General features: G+C 34.4%; 1 protein-coding gene across 2 annotated transcripts in view; it reads right to left on the bottom strand.

Moving 5' to 3' along the window:
• Positions 1–22,126, bottom strand: part of LOC106673044 (venom serine protease-like) — a 40,139-nt gene that overhangs the window by 17,711 nt on the left and 302 nt on the right. The window lies entirely within an intron of this gene.

The following is a 22,126-nucleotide window of genomic DNA, read 5'->3' as shown; positions in this document are numbered from 1 at the left end:
AAACTTTACTAGATTTACTGGTTTTTCAAAGATTTCATCGGGAATATTCAAATTCAATTTACTAGCCAGGTTTGTGCACTGTTTATCAAATTGAATTTACTATCCAGGTTTGTGCACTATTTATAGCAGTGAGTTTGCTTTTTTATAACCTCTTTAGCTATTATAAAAGGCATGCTATAATTAGCAAGCTCCAAAGTCATTTTTTGTAATTGAAGTGAAATGATAACGTATACTGGAACAGCTCCTTATGTCCACCTTCCAACTACAAAATATAGTTTGTAGTAAAATCAGGAAGTGCAAACATTTTTATAAAAGACTTAGTAAAACTTTCAACCACATCGTTTTGCACAAACCCCAAAATTTCCCCACTGAAATACATTAGAGTTCTGCTAACGGCCTAAAATACTTTTAGTTTGAAAGCAAGGGAACACTATTTCATTTTAGGATGTTTTTCGGTGCATAATTTATTCCTTTCTTAGCTGTAGTATGTGTTTATTCCAAATGAGCTCTACAATTTATTTTGGATGACAAGGCAGCGCCAAGGTTATACCTGGTGGTAAGGTAGCCATTCCCGATCGCTCCTAGCAGTCCAAACGGAGCGACGCCGTTCCAAAAATCACGTCAATGGCAAAACTGAACTGGCGTGCCCGGCTGTGCAGGACCAAACTCCATCGCGCCTCTCCAAATATCTACGGCGCGACGACGGCATGGCGCGTTAATGAATGGGAAAACCTGGCGTGGAGGGTGGGGATTTTGGCACTGTGGCCTGGTCGTGAAGGAGAAAACCCTCGTTTTTTTGGCGCAGTCTCCGTCTTTCTGTCACTGAGCAAACATCTCAAAAAGTGAAAAACGCTTATTCTTTATTGTATGAAAGTTTACCTTGTTTATGAAAGTGGTGGACAATGATTATATTACCACGATAGAAATAAAAGAAATTCGATCCTCAACCAGTTGGTCGACATTTTCAAAACAAAGGATACAAATGNCCTGTTTGGCTTGGCGCGGTTCCATTTGGAGTGATCGTGAATGGCCACCTTAAACCATATCTAAATTTTCCCCCACTAAGTTTCCATTTTTGTATTTTTGCCTTCTTTCCACCGTACGCAAAATTACGATCTTTGATGTTTTTCTGTTTATAGTTAAATTTCATTTTTTTGTAGTTTTCAAGCTGTATTATCACTATTTGTAGGGAAATGGAATTTTTGGCAAACAACACTAGGTCACCAGAAAAAACTCACGTACGGAAATTAATTAAACCACACGCGCGTAATCGTACATAAACCCACACGCGCTAACCCAAAGTTCTCTCTCTCTCTCTCTCTCTCTCTCTCTCTCTCTCTCTCTCTCTCTCTCTCCACAAATATTATGTATTCACCTAAAATAATATTTCTACGAAACGTTAATAAGACCGCACTATACCGAAGTATTTTTCAAATTATTCCAATGCAAGTTATAACAATATAATAAGTTTACAAAGAGTGTTAAACACTTGTATAAGATTCATACTCAATCTTATATATGGTGACCGATTGTATGATAAATTTAAAGTACTAAGTATTTTAAAAATCGATGATCTTCAAAAATTATTGCTTGTAACATTAATAAAAAACAAAAATATTATTAATAAAACAAAAATGTTACAAGAATTTTAGCTGATCGAATCATATTCACTAATAGTTCCCTTAATATAAATGTAAGACCTTCTCCTAATAATATAACTATACCAAGATTAAAACAAAATTTTTTATATTAGTTCAAAAAGTTATAAGAACATTAGCTGAACGAATCATATTCACTAATAGTTTCCATAATACATATGTAAGACCTTCTCCTAATAATATAACTATACCAAGGTTAAAATAAATTTTTTTATATTAATTTATTATAGAAAGCATATGAATATACGATGAGTTACGTTTTGAAATCAAAAATGCAACAGAATTGTGTCAATTTAAATTTATGTACAAAAATTACTTAATACATAAATATTTACATTTAAAATAAAATTTCGTAAACAACAATGTTCTGTAAGAATTATTTCAGAAAAGTATTTTTGAATGATTAATGTTTTCTTCTTTTAGTTTTGTAGTTGCCATACTTTGCTATTTACATAGATAAATCTTGTCTTAAACCTTATTTGTATTTGTTTTAGTTTTATGTTTTGTTCTTTGTTCTATTGTTACACATCTTATAAACTTGTGTTATAATTTTATAAACTTATTAACATTTTTATTTATGTTGTCTAATTTTTAGTACAAAAAAATGACAAAAAACTTTTTTCTTTGTAAAACAAGATTACAAAGACCAAAAGGGCCTACATTATAATATATCTATAATGTAAAATGTATAACTCAAGTTATTTGTAAGAAAAGTCCATTAGACCCCAATTTGCGTGAATAAATAAAACCATATATATTTCCATCTATTTATGCAGGGTATGCCAGAGAAAGCGCGAAATTTTTTTGGGCGATAGTACTTCTTATTAGTAACAATTCCAAAGTATAGTCTCGGTACCTGTTTTCAGTTCCTACGATTGTTTGTTAGTGACCCATGGAAACGCTACTTTATTTGAGAAAAACCCAAATACACCATCAGGGCTACGACAATTTTGGGTGGAAGGAAATTTAATACTGAAACCAAAACAGTGGTAGCCCTGATGGTATATTTGTGTTTTTCTTAAGTAACGTTAAGTAACAAACTAACGAAAAAAATCGCAACTCGTCAAGGACTGAAGATAGGTATAGAGACTCTAAGTTGGAAATTGTTGCAAATAGGATGAACTATCACCGAAAAATTTTTTCTCACGTTCTCTGAGGTACACTGTACATCCAATATCTGTACAAGTATCTAAGTATGTATGTTTCTATCTCATTCACCTCAATACAGGGGTAGTGCATGGATGTTTACTTTATTTTTTTGTGAAGAAAAAATTATTATTGAGTGAATTAACTCCTTGTCTGGACATTCGCAGTGTACTTGAACACTTATATTCCTAATTATTAATTTTTCACTATTAAATAAGTTTCTAAATAACTGGCCGTTTAAAATATTTTATGCGTAAAGAGCAATCATAAACATAAAATCACATTAAAAGTAATGTAAAAATGTCTAATTTCTTACATTACGCTATCATCCGGGACGTTTTTAAATGTATAGTGAGTTAGTATTAACGTAATTAAAAGTTAGTGCTAACGTTTTATTGGCTGAATTAAAAGTTAGTGCTAACTTGGCGAAGTCACTTCGTTTTGCAGACTGACCGGTCCCACAGTATCTCACTTGGATAACTTTAACCGCAGATCACAATTCAGTTTTTGAAACTTTGAACAGTAGTGTAATACGTGTAAAAATTAAACATGCCCCTTAATGGTTGAAAAAAGGGATAAACATGACAATTCGTTTCATTGCGGCGAATTTTCTTTTCTACGATCCGTATCTAGTCTATCTCAATCTCGATTGAGTCCTTTTAAAAAGTTGAAGACCGATTGTCAGATTCAAATTAAAACTTTGTTGTTGTATGTAAAATCCGAGAGGAATCAAAATAAAGGCAAAGTATGCAGATACAATAGTTTGGAAAATAATTTATCGTTGAATTATTTTTATTCATTATTGTTGTTGGTTAATTACACTCTACAACAAAATTTAATCAGTACGTAGATTATTCAAAATATTAGTGTCATGGTGATTGGAGACCGCCGTGGCAGAACGTTTAGTACGACCGACTCGTATTTGCCAAACTAGCGGTTCGAATCCCAGGTAGAGGCCACGGCTTTTTCATTGAAAATTGTTTGCAAGAAATATCTTAAAGTAACGACTTCTGGTCTGCGACACTCAACCTTAGTTGGAAGATAACCCTCGTGTCCTCAGTTGTTGTTTGTTAGTGAAGTAGTCAACATCTTATCTCTTGCTCTCTGAACCCGGCTATTCTATATGATAAGTAGTAGATTGTATCTCAACTTATTTTATTAACTTTGTGTTTTACAACCATTTTGTCCACACTTTTTATTTTTTATTTTCTATAATTTAATACTAATTGCCATTAAATTCTTGTTTCGATAGTGGCCAACATTTATGAGAGGGTTTTCCCTCTCATACTAACAAAATGTCTTTAGATAGTGGGGGCCGCCCCAAAATCTGGACCTAAAAACTGAACTTAAATCTCAGAAAGACAATGTAATTATAACATTCCAAAATATTTTTGAAAATATTGAAGAAAAGAGTAGTAAGATTGTAGTTTCCAATGCGAATAAAAACAAAAGGTTATTAATTGAACTACCTAATTCATACTCTAAAATTTCTTATATAACTAAAGCTGATTTAACGGCTCATAGAGAAGTTGAAAAATTTGAGAGACAAAAGCAGCTGAGTGAAAACCGTTTTAGTGCTGATGATAAAGGTCCGTATTTTGTTTTTATTGAAGGAAAGACAGGTAACGTTGGTAAGGCTCATCCTATGTTGCTTGGAAAGTGGTTGTTCCAAAACAATAACAGGTTAAATAATAATAATATTCTGGACATTCACTCTACAGGTGTAAATCGTATAAAAATAACCACAATTAATGGTGATATAGCTAATTATTTAACTGAATGTGAAACTTTAAAAAATGAAAATCTTTTTGTTTACATACCTCTATTCCTAACTAGAAAAATAGGTGTTATTAGAGGTGTTAGCCTTAATCTATCTGATGACGAATTATTACAAAGCATGAATTCTAATATTTCTCCTTTATCGGTTAGCCGCCTAAAAAAATATGAATCAGAAAAAGAATGTATTAAAGTGATCCCTCTTGGAACATGTTTAGTTGAATTTCAGGGCCAGAAGCTCCCTGAATATATAGCAATTTATAGTGGATTTTGCAGAGGTCAACCCTATATTCCTCCAGTCCGTCAGGGTGGTAATTGCTTGCGTTACTTCCATGTTGCAGCCCAGTGTCGGGGGAAGCAAAGATGCCTCAGCTGTGGTGAGGAACATCTATTGAAAGATTGCTCTAATCCCGATACCCCTCCCAAATGTGTTCACTGTTCAGCTAATCACTTAGCTAATAGCAAAGACTGCCCAGTATATATTCAGGTTTTCAATGAAAATAAAAAGAAATATTCTGCAGTTTCCTATGCCTCGGCTGTTTCAATAAATTATAGGCCTCTGCCAGTGTCCAATAAGAAAAGTGATGTCCCTAACAGTTCACTCTCTTTCTCTGAATATCCTTCATTAGAAGAAGACCGCTCTTCCTACCGACGTTCCTATCGAAAAACGCCTGTTAAGAAGCCTCGAACCCCCTCTACCCCTCTTCCCTTTAAAAATGTTGCTCCGCCCATACAAAACTGCTTAACATCATTAATAATATTTGGATAAACGATATTAAGGTTCCAGAATGGACCACCCAAATAATTAGACCAATTCTTAAGCCTGGAAAACCATCTGATTCAGCCAACTCATACAGACCTATCGCTTTATCTTCAGTAGTCGCCAAAACGTTCGAAAGAATGATAAAGGCACGCCTAGAATGGTGGCTTGAAACTAATTACAATCTTCCAGTCATCCAGCATGGCTTCAGGAAGGGCCACAACACCATTGACGTCCTCAGTTCTTTTACATCTGATATATACGAGAACTTCTCCCAAAATCGTTATGTGCTAGCGGCCTTCCTTGACTTATCTAGCGCTTTCGACAGTGTCAATATCACTACTTTGATTAACAAAATGAGGGACATGAAAGTTCCTACGAGGATCATTATGGCCGTCAAAAACTTGCTTACCAATAGAAGAATATTAGTCAAATATTACGATAAAACTATTGGCTTCCCCAAGGAGCAGTACTAAGTCCTATTCTTTTTTCTATTTATACGTCTTCACTTAATCAACAATTTCATCAAAATATTAAAACTCTTCAGTTTGCAGACGATATCACCGTATACTGTTCCCATCGTAACTTGAATCAGGCTACAGAAGAGATGACTGAAGCAATGACCTCTCTAAAGGAATGGATTTTTAACCATGGCTTTAGCCTATCTGAATCTAAGAGCGCTGTAACTGTTTTCTCTCGCAAACGTACAACTCCTTTAGCAGATAATATAAAATTAGTTCCTTATAACTTTAAAATTGTGGACAAGTTCAAGCTCCTTGGCGTCATGTTTGACCGTAAGCTACTATGGAGGGATCACATCAATTACCTGGTTGATGTTTGCGAAAAAGCAATAAACATAATCAGGTGTGTTACTAAAGTTCGCTATGGCTCACACCCTAGCATTGCACTTCTTCTCTATAGAGCACTGGTACTTTCAAGACTGGATTATGGATCATCTGCATTGTATGGAGATGCTGCAAAAACTCATTTGCCTAAATTAGACAAAATCCAGTATAAATCCCTCAGAGTGATCTTGGGAGCTATAAGATCCACGCCAACTAACGCTCTTCAAGTGGAAGCTAAGGAGATGCCTCTCACCCATCGTAGGTTCCTAGTCACTGGTAGATTTTTATCCTCTCGTATGCTAATCGAAAACCACCCCACTGTCCTCCACATCCGCCAACTTGCTACTGCCTCCAATACCAGCAATTTCTGGCGGAACAAGAAATCCCCCTTGCTATCTACACTTTTTTTGAAACTTTCCCACTTGATTATCTCTGTTTCTCCAACGTCCAACCACCCGAAGTTCCTTACCAATCAATTTCCACTACTGGTCCCTAACAAATTTGCTATTCCCGATCCCCTTTCTATTTCCAACTGGTCCTCCTTCCCTCCATACATTGAGGAGGCATCTGGTAGGGGCTATTGCGAAGAGGCTCTAGCCATTTATTCAGATGGTTGCAAATCCGACAACGGTGTGGGCGCAGCCTTCCATATCCCAGCTAGTTCCTTCTCAAAACAATTCAAACTTTCCCGCTTTGCCTCCATTTTCACCCCTGAAGCCCTAGCAATCCTAGAATCTCTAAAATATGCCCAATCAATTAATCCCCATAATCTTATTATTTTTTCCGACAGTAAGAGTGTCCCATCCGCCAGTTCCAATATCCACAATTCTAACCACCCTTTAATATCTCATATATTTAACACCACCATTCAACTAACCAATAGAGGTACCGTAGTGCACATAATTGGGACTAAAGGCCACAGCAACAACAAATTTAATGATGAAGCGGACCGGCTTGCCAAATCTGCGGCCTCCGCTGGCATTCCCTGCTCTATTATCTCCCTTAGAGATCTTAGAGCCCACATAAACAGTTACTGCAGGCTCCGTTGGCAAAACGAATACTCCGCCAGCACAAAAGGAAAATTTTATAAATTCATCCAACCTATCATTCCTACCTTCCCTTGGTTCCGATCTTACAATAGTCCTCGCCATTCTCTCACCTCTATAATTCGGCTTCGCCTAAACCACAATTGTCTTCCCTCCCACCTCTATAAAATAAATATCCTAGACTCTCCTTACTGTTCCTGCGACCCCTCGTGCACAGCTGATTCCGACCATATTTTACTAGCTGTTCCAATACCTCCATCAACCGAGAGTCCCTCTACAACACTCTCATTTCTAATAATATCCCTCTTCCTACCTCAATATCCGTTATACTCTCTTTTACCCGCAATCCCAAAATAATTTCCTCTCTCTCTAAACTTCTATCCCAAAATAATATAGTAATATAATATAACAAAAGTATACATTTTAATCTTGAAGTTTAGAGACTTGGCCAATATGCTAAACCATAAGGCAAAAAAAAAAAAAAAATACCTCGTGTAAAATAGGAATTACTTTATTACTGTCATGGCATTGTCTGAAATTCATTTTATGTTTAAAAAAGTTATGTTAAAAGACAAAAGTAACAAAAAATTACTTCTTTAATGTCTGAAAAGGAAAAAAGTAAACTTGAAAAATAATACAAATGGAAAAAACGCATTCTTTCAACTTTTATTCAGAACTTAGTGTTTGCTCCTCCAGTCTCTAAACGTGCTTAAAATGTTCTACTTCTAAATTCTTAATTTCATCCCTTCAGTTGCAGTATTGTTTGTTTTTCAATTCTTCTATCAACTTTACAATTAAACTCGTAAATTGCCCATTTGTAAAATGCCTTATTACATCCATGCTCAACAGGTGCATTTATCGGGTTCATATCAGGACTTGACAAGCTTGCTTCGGTAGAACTTTGCATTGCATAGAAATTATCAATCTATGTGACATAACGGCCGTCATTGCATGTTAGATCGTTTTGTTCGGTCTATCCACGTATCTCTCGTACGAATACTACTTCTCAGCACCTTCAATGAATGGTGTAACATCATAACTTGTACGAAATTATAAAGAGCCACCAGTGATGATGGTAAGAAGCCGAAGCCCTAAGGATAGACATTATCACTAGTACTTTCCCTGAAAATAATATTATCACGGTCTTCTTCATACACCTTCTCTTCTGTCATCGGGAAAAAATACACCTATTTTCAAAGTTGTTCTGTAGTGAGTAGACCAGTTGCTTGACGATGAACGGATAAGCCCTTTTTCAAGAGTCACATGTTTTCTGTATTGTCAGTACATCTTTATGTTTTATTAAATTATTTCGGAAAAAAGATATCGAGGAACCATTCCAAAACATCAGGATGACTACTAAAAATCACTTTTCCCTCGACCTTTGTCAACAGAGATTGTTCATTTCCTATTTTAGAAATTTACCTGAGAAACCATCCACGACTATTAGGTTTTCTAATCGGACTGACTACTACACAGTGCATGGGATCGATGCGAAATTTGCAGCTAAAGAAGTATTTAGAACAGAAGCCAAGCCCTTGTTCATCCAAAAAGCGTCCGATCTACTAAATCCGCAAGAAAACAATTATATATATATAAAAATCCAATGTTCAATTTTTCGTAAGATTGTATGATGAAACCAAGCTCCCCACTGTCCAGATTTTCGTCGAGTCCTGTGGAGTGCAGTCGAAGACAAAATATATTTTCATTTCAAATTATATATATTTTTGCCATTATATTAAATACAACATTTGTTTATTAATGTAAACCAAACTAAGCTTATAAAAATTGATGATGTTTCATAAAACATATTTAATTATAATAGTTTGGCAGTAAACTTATTAAAACCTCGGAATACCATTGATTGATAGAATAAATTTAACTAGCAATTTATTACATGGTTTTGCTCATAAAATTTAACTAACAATTTTTAACACGGTTTTGCACATGTAATTTAACTAACAATTACTACGTTGTTTTGCTGATAAAATTTAACTAACAATTTATTACAAGGTTTTGCTTATCAAATTTAACTAACAATTTATTACATGATTTTGTTCATAAAATTTAACTAACAATTTATTTCAAGGTTTCGCTCATAAAATTTAACTAGCTATTTATTACATGGTTTTGCTCATAAAAATTAACTAACAATTTGTTCTACGATTTTACTCCTAAAATTTAATTATCATTACGTGGTTTTGCTCATAAAACTTAAATAGTAATTTATTACGAGGTTTTGCTCTCAAACTTTAACGAACAATTTATTACACGGTTTGGTCATAAAATTTAACTAACAATTTATTACAAGGTTTCGCTCATAAAATTTGACTAGCTGTTTATTAAATGGTTTCGCTCATGTAATTTACTAACAATTTGTTACATGGTTTTACTCATAAAATTTAACTAGCAATTTATTATGAGGTTTTGCTCATAAAATTTAACTAACAATTTATTACACGGTTTGGTCATAAAATTTAACTAACAATTTATTACAAGGTTTCGCTCATAAAATTTAACTAGCTGTTTACTAAATGGTTTTGCTCATGTAATTTACTAACAATTTGTTACACGGTTTTACTCATAAAATTTAACTAACAATTTATTAAGTGGTTTTGCTCATCATATTTAAATAGCGATTTATTACAAGGTTTTGGACATAAAATTTAACTAGCTATTTATTACATGGTCTTGCTGACAATAATGCATTAAAAGCAAAAAAAAAAATACCAAAACGAAACAATGCGTCGGATTGTGTGTTCCCCTCTTTACTCATCGGGAAACGATATACAAATTTTTAACCGTGTCCTATGATGTGTTGCAAACTGAAGGTTCACTCTCTTATATATTTGTTGTTCTCCATTTATTGGAGAGTGAACCAACTGGCCGAATCTGGACTTATATATAAGCAATGAACATACTGAACTCAGATGCGTCAAGTTGGACATCATAGGAAGAAATTTCATATTCCGACAGCTGTCTTAATGTTTTGGGTAAGATGTCGACGTTTCTGGCCGCTAATAGGTGTCTGTTAAGTTAAGCCAATTCTAATTTAAATTCGAAGAGTACTTAAATAAATAATCAGACATGAGTAGTTTTAGGACATTTTGGCTTGGATAGCGAAAATTATCTCTAATGCCATGTATCACCTAAGTATTTTAAAGATTAACCTCGTCCTAGCCGGATGGCAATTTCTTGTTTACTGTACCACCGATCATTTATCACTGCTCTGATTACGCCCTCTTCACAAATGACTTTTCTTTTGCCGAGTTTATACCAAAGAGATCAATTTTACCTAACGAATTTTGAAAACATTAACTTAGCTGGATTTAAAATATAATTTTGTAAAACAGAGAAGAAATTAGATGGTCCGAGTATTACGCAACTTGACTAATTAGTTAATAATTATCATTTTTTCTAGAATCGTAGACTAACACACTAATAATACAATTGCATGCACACTGATAATACAATTAGTGATTTCTAAAATTAATCGAGTTATCCTTTCACTTTATCCGTCAGAATAAATAATAACATCATGCACATGGATACATTTCTTACGTTACACTCGTACACCACAAACTAACACATCAATTTTCGTATGATTTCATAAAGCAAACAAGCAAACGCATTCACTTCTTTTGTCGGGGGGCACCGCTTTGAAAAAGTGATGAGGACACGGGGCTACCACTTAATCAACATGCCCTCCGACACGGGAGTAGCCAAGATTTCATTATAAAAACATGTAAATAGAACCCTTTTTCATCAGGCTCCGCAGACGAAAAGAAGTTGAAACCACTCGCTCCGGCTTCAACAAAACCCGCTAATCTGCCTCGGAATAAATATCCAACGGAGTAGTAGCGTTTCACATAATTTTTCAGGGTAGAGAAGGAAAAAAAGAAAAGAAAGAGAAGAAAAATAAAGATTCACTGCGGTAAAAATTATGTTGGTTTCTCGACCGAACATGCCACTTTTTTTAATTTAGAAAAACGGAAGTAAAATTCGTCCAAAACATATTTATCTAAAGTAAATATCTTTTTCCACGTCCTACATGTATTTGTAAAATTTTAACCTTTTTTTCCCAGGCATTGAAGATGATCTCAATAAAGATCGAAACGTTGGCACGATAAAGAAAATGTTTTCCTAAAACCTACGTCATACCAGACCGCATCTCACGACCTCCAAATAATCATAAAAATATTATTTATTCTTTGTCAATTTTTTGTAACAAACAATCCAACCATCAAAGATGGAGAATTCCTAATAGTTCATCAATTTTTATTTTTTACTGTAACCTTGAAATTTCTCTAAACACGTTATAACTACATTTACATTCTCAAAAGTTTGTGGCTATTAGTCTTTTTAATTAATTCCATTAACGGACGACAGAAATTTCCGCTGGCCTACTTTCGTGTTGCACAAACGCCGACAATTGCACAAGTAGGTCTTCCATTGTCGTAAATCTGTCCGTGCAGTTGGTTTATCTGTTTCTCCTAAGGCGTTTGATGGCAATTCAGGCCACGGGTTGACAATTGTATGAATTATAATTGCATAAGGGAGAAAATTTCATGCCCATGTAAAAGGATTGGGGTCGACTTTTATAAAAGAACATAACACACCAATTTAATTAAAATCACAAAATTAATAATGGTTGAGAGTAAGTTTAGAAACTTGGAAATTTTCATCAGTGCGATCAAATCGCCCTTTTGCTATTTTCATACTGGAATAATATATTTATATAGCCAGGTTATACTGTACAGTACCAAATGATAATAGGCGATAGTACTAATGAAGTATTAACCGGCATTTTATCATACTGTTAAAGTAAGTACACAGTTTTAAATCAAATTATATATAATCTGTTCAACAATTTTATCCGAATATCGAAAAGTTAACGAAGGAAGAATAATTGTGACTTACCCGCACAACGAAATAATGGAAAAATGTATTTTATGTTTTATTGTACATAGTTTTCTTTACCTAGCATGTGTTAAGAGTGATTTTATTTACTAATGTAAACGTGAGTGCTGACGGTGCAATACTGAGTACACCGTCGACAATTAGGTTAGATATGTAATATGTGATTTTTTGTTGTTGTATGTAGTACTTAGAGTTTTGTTTCGCTGGCGTGTGCGAGAGGGATGTATTTATTGGCGTGAGTATGTAGGGCTGTATATAGCAGTTTGTTTGTATATATAATCGTTTGTTTGGGTGAATAAATAGTTTACTAGGTCGATGGTAGAATGTCAAGTAAGGTAAGGTTCCCTCAAACTCGGTCATACTAAAAAGGACACACGTTTATATTCTTTTGCATTACCTTTTCTTAACATCGTTCAAATTTTTCTCTAATTTACCAGCCGAAATGAAAATTATTTTTCAAAAAGAAACAGAAATGACACTATATAACGATATTTACAAAAGGAAATTACAGTAATATTGTTTCTTGAAAAGGTAACTGGAGTTAGTATTATGTTTTATTCTTATATTTTTTGATATATTTTTCCTTCTTTGATTTCTTCTTGATTAAGTTCTACATCTTCACCAAATTCAGATTAACCGAGTAGATATTATTTTCACAATTGCATGGGCAGAAAATAGGGTATAGAGAATTCATTTCTGAGACATTTATTAAGAAAAAGTCTTTCATAGTTTTAGAAAAGCATTGGACTTAATTACCTTCATTTGTTTTTAGGTTACTTACAATACTTAAAGATTTATCTAATGTCAATCGAACAATGATTTTAAGGTTTTAATTATTATTTCAGCCGGTTATTTGTAACCAAACAATAATTGAGTATATCAATACATTATTAATTAGAAACATTATAAATGAAATTTGATAAATAATTGATTTTTATATTATATAATATAATTAATATTTTAATAATAGATTTATATTAATTGCGATCATAAATCGCCACCATTGCTTTTTTTTCTGATGGAATTTATTAAATCTTGGTGTAATTGATCAGGACGCTTTATATATTTAGAAAAAAAGACTGATATGTCTATAATTAACACCAAATATTTATTTTTAATTAATAATTATAAAGCAATATCGTTTTACAATTTTTAGTTACCTTAGATCTTTTAAACAGGACTTTAATGACGGATTTCTACCTTCAGTCAGTTTTACCATCTTTTTTTAACAAGTAAAATATTATGTTTATATTTTGAATATAAAATATAAAATAATTTTTTAAGTTCTGTAGAGTTACAAAGTAGATTTATAACATGGACAAAAACAACCAACACCTCTTAACGTCGTAACAAATGATACAATAATACGATGAACAAAATATGAGTCTGTAATTGAAAGACTTATAGAAGAAACATAATTGTATTTTGTTTGATCCATCTATGCGTATATTTCTATTAGTCAATTCCGTTTATCTGTTCAACTATGGTAGGGCATCGTAATACTGATCCCAAGTGACTCCAGTAAACCCTCGAGCTATAATCCGATCTCGCTGACTACTAGTATTGCCAAGGTCGTCGATAATAAAAATAAAATTACAGATGCTGAAGACCCTTGAGAACAATTTACTATGCTAAGTACTGGTCAAACTAGCTTTATACGCGGTTACTTGCAGGCTGTGCCCATTATGAATTCGGAGAATAAGTGTTGAATATAGTTTACAATGCAGAAAAATAGAAGCATGCAGTATGAGCTGATATGTCCTTGCTAACCTGTGCATGTGACTGGAATAAATATACCCACTGAGTGGCAAAAAGTGGCCACCCTCCATTTTTTTAGTACATACTAGCAATCATTATACTTTTTTGTTTTTTGTTGTTTCCTAGATATTTTTAAAGAAAAATATAAGATATACCTAAATAAAAAATTATCATTAAAAATGAGTTGAAAAATTTGACCAAAAATGTTACTATGAAAACAATGAAGAAAATTATATTCTGAGATGCGGTCTGGTGTGACGTAGGTTTTAGAAAAAACATTTTCTTTATCGTGCCAACGTTTCGATCATTATTGAGATCATCTTCAGAGCCTGGGATTTATAAACATTGTTTAAATTTTACAAATACACGTAGGATGTGAAAAAAATGAATTTATACACTGCTAGAAATTTTAGATTAAAAAAAATTTATACAATTCTAGAAAATTTTTTGATTCATTCTTCTTTGATTTCTAGCATTGTATAAATTCATTTTTTTCAATCTAAAATTTTCTAGTATTGTATAAATTCATTTTTTTATCTAAAAGTTCTAGCAGTGTATAAATTTATTTTTTCACATCCTACATGTATTTGTAAAATTTAAACAATGTTTATAAATCCCAGGCCCTGAAGATGATCTCAATAAAGATCGAAACGTTGGCCCGATAAAGAAAATGTTTTTCTAAAACCTACGTCACACCAGACCGCATCTCATGATCTCCGAAAAATCATTGACTGACGGTCACTAAACACCACATTTCTAAATGAAGAAAATATTCAATTCTGTACGGAGTATTTTCTCCTCTTGCGTCGAACACCGCTTGCATTCGACGTAACATCGATTTTATAAGTTCTGTGGAATATTATCATATTTCTACATCAGCGACGTTTTCAATTCCTCAAAGTCTCTGGCATCACTGGGCGACTTTTTACCCTCTTTGGCAACTCGGCCCAAAAGTGTTCGATAAAGTTTAAGTCGGGAGTAGAAGCAGGCCACGCCAAACATTGAATTGAAGCCCATTAAGTAGTTATCAAGATCCTAGGTGTGAAGGGCCTTGCATTGTAATGTATAAAAATAAAACCGTCGCCAATCAGTGACATATAAGGAACAACTTCTGATAACACATTTGTAATGTATTGTACCTTTGTTAGAGACCCTCGATGAAGATCAGGTTTGTGCCCTGATCCCATTGAATTTGGTCAGTGAAATACCTCAAAATAAAACCTTTGATTCATGATTTTTAAATCCTTAAACAAATTAAAACCAGTCCGTGCAGATTTTCTTCAAATAAATATTTTAGTGTCTGTTTGTTGGTCACTGATTATCCTGGTCCACCCAATGTCGCTACCTTTGACTGTTAACTCATTTCGGCATTACGCCACCTTTACTGGAAGGTCTGTCCAACCGAATATTTCAAATTTTCATCCTCACACAACACCAGTGTTTTCCAACGTGGCCCCTACCCGCACAGAGGGACAATATGAGTTTTACGGGGGTAATTTTGAAAATACTCCGTTTAGATTTTTATATGTGCCGATTCTCACTGGTCATTTAGTTGAAAAATCATCGAATTTTTTTTCGATTCGTTTTTCTGTTCGTCACGAAATAACTGAATTTATTTGTCGGACCTCGGGTTATTCCGATCCTCAATTTTGGATGGCTTGACTTCTTCCATCATCCAACAATGCTATCTATGATTCTACGCTAGAATTCTAGAAACAATAAATTATTCCGTATCATTTAAAACCATCACTTAAATAAATTTGAAACTTAAAAACGGTATAAATTAAAAAAATCAATCCCGGAACGTTAGGAAGAAGTTTTACAGAAAAAAAGAGATTGACTATTCAACGATTTATTTACAAAATAGAATTTAAACATAGTTGGGCGATTTTATCTGTGTTTTCTTTATCTTCACATCTTTTAACCGGATGAAATATTGTTGTAATGAAGCATTGTCAAAGTGTTAATTTAAAATATTAAGGGTAGCCACTGTTTTCTGCCTCTCATTGAAGTATATATATAAACATGTGGAGAGAAATTGCATATTTCTTCTCTCCCTTCTGCCTCCCGACGGCAATTGCTATCTCCCGGGCAGGGAAGGCCCGTTGAAGAGGGAACTTCGCTAACGATTATCTATAACCATGACGATGGACTTACCTTCTATCGTTACCACCTTTACTACCTTAAAACGGACCAAATATTCTTGTAAGATGATCAATGGCGGATTGTTTTAGAGAAAATTAAAAATATGAAGGGTGGCCTGTCAGTGTAGTGTGAGTTTATGAGTTGTGTGTTCAAGCCTAGGTGTACATTTTTAGCATGAATGATGGGACTATACTCCACCCCGAGGAATATTGAGAACTCTTGGGTGGTATCGTGTCCGGAGAGAGAAAGTAATTCATTAGATGTAGATGTAGATGTAATATTCCGGGTGTAGTATATTGCGCCCTTTAAGAGCTATTTTACCCCCCCCCCCGTTCTCTTCCTAAGCACATCGGAGAGTCCTAGTTCATCAAGAAACTTGATTTACAGGCCCGGTTTCAGTGGTTCAAGTTCTTTTATGGTCACATCACACATCTCAAAACAATTCCTCCTACGGGCAAGTGCTAGTTTGTTAGTGTGCATAGTTTGTTAGTAAGATGTGTTGGTGTCACATCTGCCTCTTTGTACAATCTGCATGTGCCGTCCTGGATGATTACAATCTTCTTTAAGTGTCATTTAGCTTGCAGTGTCCTATTAGGATTCGTAGTTTGTTCCTGCGTCCTTTGACACATTCTGTAATTTCTTTTCTTCCGAAATTGGTTAAGAGATTCTTGGATTGCTGTGTCCAATGAGCGAATTTCAGTGTTCCTTCATTTTGTTTTTGTCCTTCTGTCTAAGATACTCATTAATAGTGTGGGTTCCTATGCCACATAAGGGAAGTAATTCATTAGCGTGAATAGGGTTTTTATATAAATGCCCCGAGAAATATTGAGTACTCCAAGGGTGTGATCGTGACCAGAATGTTTCGTGTTGAAGTGTAGGGGAATGGCGACGTCGTAACATCCATCATGGGATGTTTCGACGTCGCCGGACGAGCATATCCGTCTGTCCCACAGGTGTGTCCTTTGGTTTTCGCCGTTTTAGCCGAATGAGTACAGCGTGAAAGTCTTAATGTATTATGGGTGTGTATTACAATTTTTATTTTTTATTTATTTATTTATGTTTTTTGTTATTAATTCGACAACCTGAGGCAACAGCGAGTCGTTGGCAAGTTAAGAAACCCCCCCCNTGCGTTTCCAATAAATTCATTATGATAGCCGTCGGAGTTTCTGCTACGTCGTATTGTATTAGAAATAATTCCTTAAACTTTTGCCACGTCAATGTTTTGTCAGTGACTTGATTCAGCCATTGCGCAGCACTCCCTTTCAAAGCTTTTGTTAAGGCTACCAACAGAGGCCTACCCGACAAAGGATTTTCGTCCATCAGAACGTTAACTGCCATGCACCATACCTTAGGGTCGGAGTCCGCTAACTCCGGATTGAATTCCGGCAGGTCAAAATGGTCTCTCTCCTTTCGCAAATGTTGAAGGAAAAGAGAAACCATTCTGTTCTGCTCCTCGAGAATCTCCTTCCAAGGAACTTGAGATGAAGTTGAAACTGCTACTGGCCGTCGATCCAGATCAGATCCTGATCCCACTTCTGATGTAGGAGAAATCTCTCCGTCTTCACGGGGTAATAAATGATCCATTTCACTTGGTTGTCTCTCTGTTTATTTATTTAAGTACAATTATGACGATGCTCTCGCTGTGAGGACAAAGGCACGACTGCTCGACTGACTGACTGACTTTGTCCTTTGTTCTTCTTCTTCTTTGTGATCCACTCGTTGTCTCGACTATGTCACGACGTCACAGTTAGCCAGATACGTCACTGCATTCCATTTCATCTCCGACATATATATATGTAGGATGTTGACCGCCACTACGTCAACGGAGGCCCTACATGGCGGGAACTCTGTCTCTCCCCTCTATCTGGGTCCCAGCTGACAGTTTTAGTTGTTACCACCACGCTGTCCTACGAACACGTTTCTTTTTACGCTAATGTATTTTAATGTTAACTAGTTATCCTTTTACTTTTGTTTATGTGTTCTTTACCAATAAACTTTAAATCTTTATCTTTTTATTTGTGGGAGACCTTTAATTCCCTACATATATATATATATATATATATATAGGCCTGCGATGGCTACTAGATGTTCATCGGCTGCTATTAAAAACAAATAGTACGACAGTTCAACTTTATAACTCCTTGAATTGTCTCGTTGAAATGAAAATGTCAGTACCACGAGCGGGATTCGAACCCACGACCTTCGGCTAAATACGCTGCTGCTCTATCATTTGAGCTATCGTGTCTTCGATCCACGCGGACACCAACTTCCCATCTCAAGCTACAACCTTTCGAATTTTCCCTCCTTTTTGCCATTTTTGAAATTTCGTGTGTTCAGGATTCGATTCTCGGCGACATATGAAGTGGCCACGGAGAGCTGTTGGTGAAGTTATAGTTCCTTTTACTTATTAAATCCATTATATTTAGTGGTCTATTGACCAAATTACTTCTTTCAATTAATTAATCTTTTTATGTAATGTTTTGGTTGAAATGAAATTTATAACGTTTCAACAATTACACATAATTTCTCTAATGTCACTTTCCATCCACCCATCTATTTATTTATCAATCTATTTACATATAAAACTATTTGCATGCAGATTCTAACGACTAAACTATCTAATCATCAGTTGAGATATTTGTCTATTTATTCGTTAAATCCATGTTTTCTTTAATTGCAGAGTTTGTTTTTGTTGCCTGTTGCAAATTTTGCCTGTTTGAACGTAAAATAATTACATTTTATAAACATCTTCATGCATTGAACAAATAGATGAACCAATTCTATTACTCAACTTAAATTAACTTTATACATAACAGGGTTGATTTAAACCGATTCAGGTGAATATGATTTCCGCCCTCCGAAACTTTCCGTATTTGTAAATAAATGGTAAGGCCTTTGATTTATAACCGTTCAATCTAGCTAAGGCCCCCGTGAATAAACACGCGTTTTTCCATTTCTGTTTATTTTTTACCCGGCCAGTACATTAGGCAAAACGAACTTAAACCCGGCGGACATTTAAGTAATTGCATTGGTATCGGGATGCGGTATAATTTTCATCATGGAAACGAACTAATTGAAACAACAGATGGTTAAAACATATCGGTTACATTGGAAAAATTGCAAATTTTTGTTCAAAAGTGTGCATTATTGTTATAGATCTTATTGATGTCTATTTATAAAAGCAGTAAATTATAAGGAAAGAAAAATAAATTTTTTGCCTTATCCATATCTACTAGTGACTGGGAAGGTTCACTGAAAGGTTCGACAGAACCAATTTATGTTGTTTTTTCTACCTCAGGAAAATAGGTTTTCCTCTCTGGATAATACGGGACAAACCTGTTTGCGTCCTGTTATTAGATTCTTTTATCTCGAAATACAATATTATAATGCGTATTCCAGTTTTTATTCTTGGTGTCGAATTGGAACTTAATCTACAGAGCCAACAATCCTTTCGCTCTCTTTTTTTCATAAAACGATGTTTAGATCTTATATCATATTTTATCTATTTATTTTCTAGAGATATTTAAATAAACCGTAATTATTGTCGAAAATTTCTTTCTCATTTTAATTTAAATTTTAATGGCTTTTTAAAAGTCATTTTTGAAATAATTGATAGCTGCTATACAACCGATATGATATCTGAAAGGCGGAGTTTGTTCCAGATGAGGTTCGGTTATTGTGTGGCCCACCCTTATTAAATTCCACTCTCCCATGCCTTTTGTTTGTCGCCCCTAAAGTGGAAATCTAATCTACCTATGGATTCCGACTTTATGAAATTGCTAAAAGATTCACACATCAATTTGATGTGTAGGTTTATTGTTTTTAATAACAATTCAAAAAAACTTTGCATATGGTAGTAGATATCTTAAATTTCATCTCTATTTAGTAAAAAAATCATTTAAATCGCCACTACCTGGTTAGATTGATCTTCTTCCAATTTGTTAGTTCCTTTAAGTTACTGTGAAATTAAATGTGCAATTTGATTTTTTTTATATTCATTTATGTATTAATTCTTTCGTAATTGCTCTATCTATTCTTCAATGTATATTTCCTACTTCCCTATTTAAATTAATCTCTTTAAATTTTTCCCCTTTCTTCTCACTCTTTCTCTCATTCGCTCTCCTCTACATTTGTTATGCGCTTTCTCCTCTTTCTTTTCCTAATTCTTCTCACTGATAGACCCTCTTTCTTACCCACTCTTTCACTTTCTCACTCCGTCTTCTCTATCATCTCTCCTTTTTAATTTTTTTCTCTCACCCACTTATCTCCCTCTTTCAATAGTTTAAGCTCTCTCATCTCACTTTCTCTAACTCCCCATATTCTCTCCTTATTGTCGCACATTCTTTCTCACCCACTCTTACCAACTCTTCCACCTGTCAGAGAGATAAAAATATTGATACTTTCTACTACTTGATACTTTCAGAATATTGCCTTGTTATCTGACAGGAAGGCTGGAATGGAGCTTTGTTTTTATGGGAAGTTAAGGCAAAATGTGTCTGGAGTTGCATGGAATCGGCAATATTCAGTGACATTATTGCGAAAAAAGACATTAAAAATGGTTCTTTCCTGGTTTCAAATCATGGTCGATCAATACCCACATTTGACACATAAGAAGAGATTAATTGAGAGACCAGGGGAAAACGGACAAAAGAATTACTGGAGGGAAACTGAAATAAAACTTGCTATGTGGTTGGTCTCGTGATTAAATACTGTCTCGTAAGAAATTATTTGTAGAATAAGAGGACTGGTATAATGGACCATGGTGCACATTTTAGTGTTCATTCTGGCGTAAGGGTTTGCTAAAAGTGAGAAAAAAACAGCAGGCCTACAAAAAAGGACAACTTTCCAGGGAATGGAACTTGATAATTATTCTAAAACTGGCTGGTTATTTGTACTAAAAGTAGAGAGGCACAATATATCTTTTAGATCGAAGTTCAAGAGGTCTTGTGGCAACCTTATATATTCCTGTCCGACGTGTTTGAGCAATTAGGCATCGAAAAGTATGTGAACATTAGTAAAATTACGTTTTGTCAAAGAAATGTTAGTTGTGTCTTTTTGATATCATTTAAGGGAGGTTTTTCTTAAACTAACAATCGCTTATTCCATATTTTGTTTATTAAAGAGTCGAATCCTATTTTCTCATTTCTGCTATAGTGATAAATTATTAAATCCAGTTAGTTTCCCGTGTTCTGTGCCGCTAAACGCCCTATTACCAGATAGGACTTAAAGGGAGTAGTTGTACTTAATAGGATTAGGCTTAATTATTGTAGCTTTGCTCGTCCTTAAACTCCTGTATTAGCTTTAATTCTGGACCACGGGCATTGTGCTTGGAGTCAACTAACTTTTACCAACCCGAATAACAGTAGTAGCCGGTTGTTTAATTTCGTGAAATGACGGTTGTATAAAACTTTATACTCTGCTTACGTTTAAACTATGTTGTTAAATTTAATTAAACTCTAACTCAGATTTGTATAGGGGACGATATCAATTAAATATGTTTAAAAGGCCAGTTGAAAGTATTATAAAAAAGTTTGTGTATAGTTTTTAGTGACCGTTAATTAACGATTATTTGGGGATAGTGAGATGCAGGTCTGGTGTGATGTAGGTTTAGAAAAACATTTTCTTTATCGTGCTAACGTTTCGATCTTTATTTAGATCATCTTAGTGTTCCAAGTATGTGTTTTCTGTGTAGATGTGTCACGGTTGTGTGTCGTGTTGTTGGTTAAGGCTAAAACTGCTTAGTGATAATAGTGAGGAAAATTGTTTAGAATTTCAGCTGTCTATGTAATCGCCATTTGGGTCTTCTCCGTAAATTTTACGTTTTTATTCAAGACGTAATAGTAAAAAGTGATGATATAAGTGTATTTTATTACTTTAAAATTTATTTTTCTGTTAATTAATTCAAATTTAAATGATTATTTGAAAATCGTGAAATGCGATCTGGTGAGATATAGGTTTAGAAAAACATTTTCACAGTTGTGTTACAAATTCAACAATCAATTGTGACACATCTAAGACACACTCTTTGACCTCTGTAGATGATCTAAATAAAGATCGGAACGTTGGCACAACAAC

Source organism: Cimex lectularius, unplaced genomic scaffold (assembly GCF_000648675.2).
Source record: "Cimex lectularius strain Harlan isolate CLEC.00 unplaced genomic scaffold, Clec_2.1 scaffold354, whole genome shotgun sequence".
Lineage (NCBI taxonomy): Eukaryota > Metazoa > Arthropoda > Insecta > Hemiptera > Cimicidae > Cimex > Cimex lectularius.
This window is presented reverse-complemented; position numbering and strand designations above follow the sequence as displayed.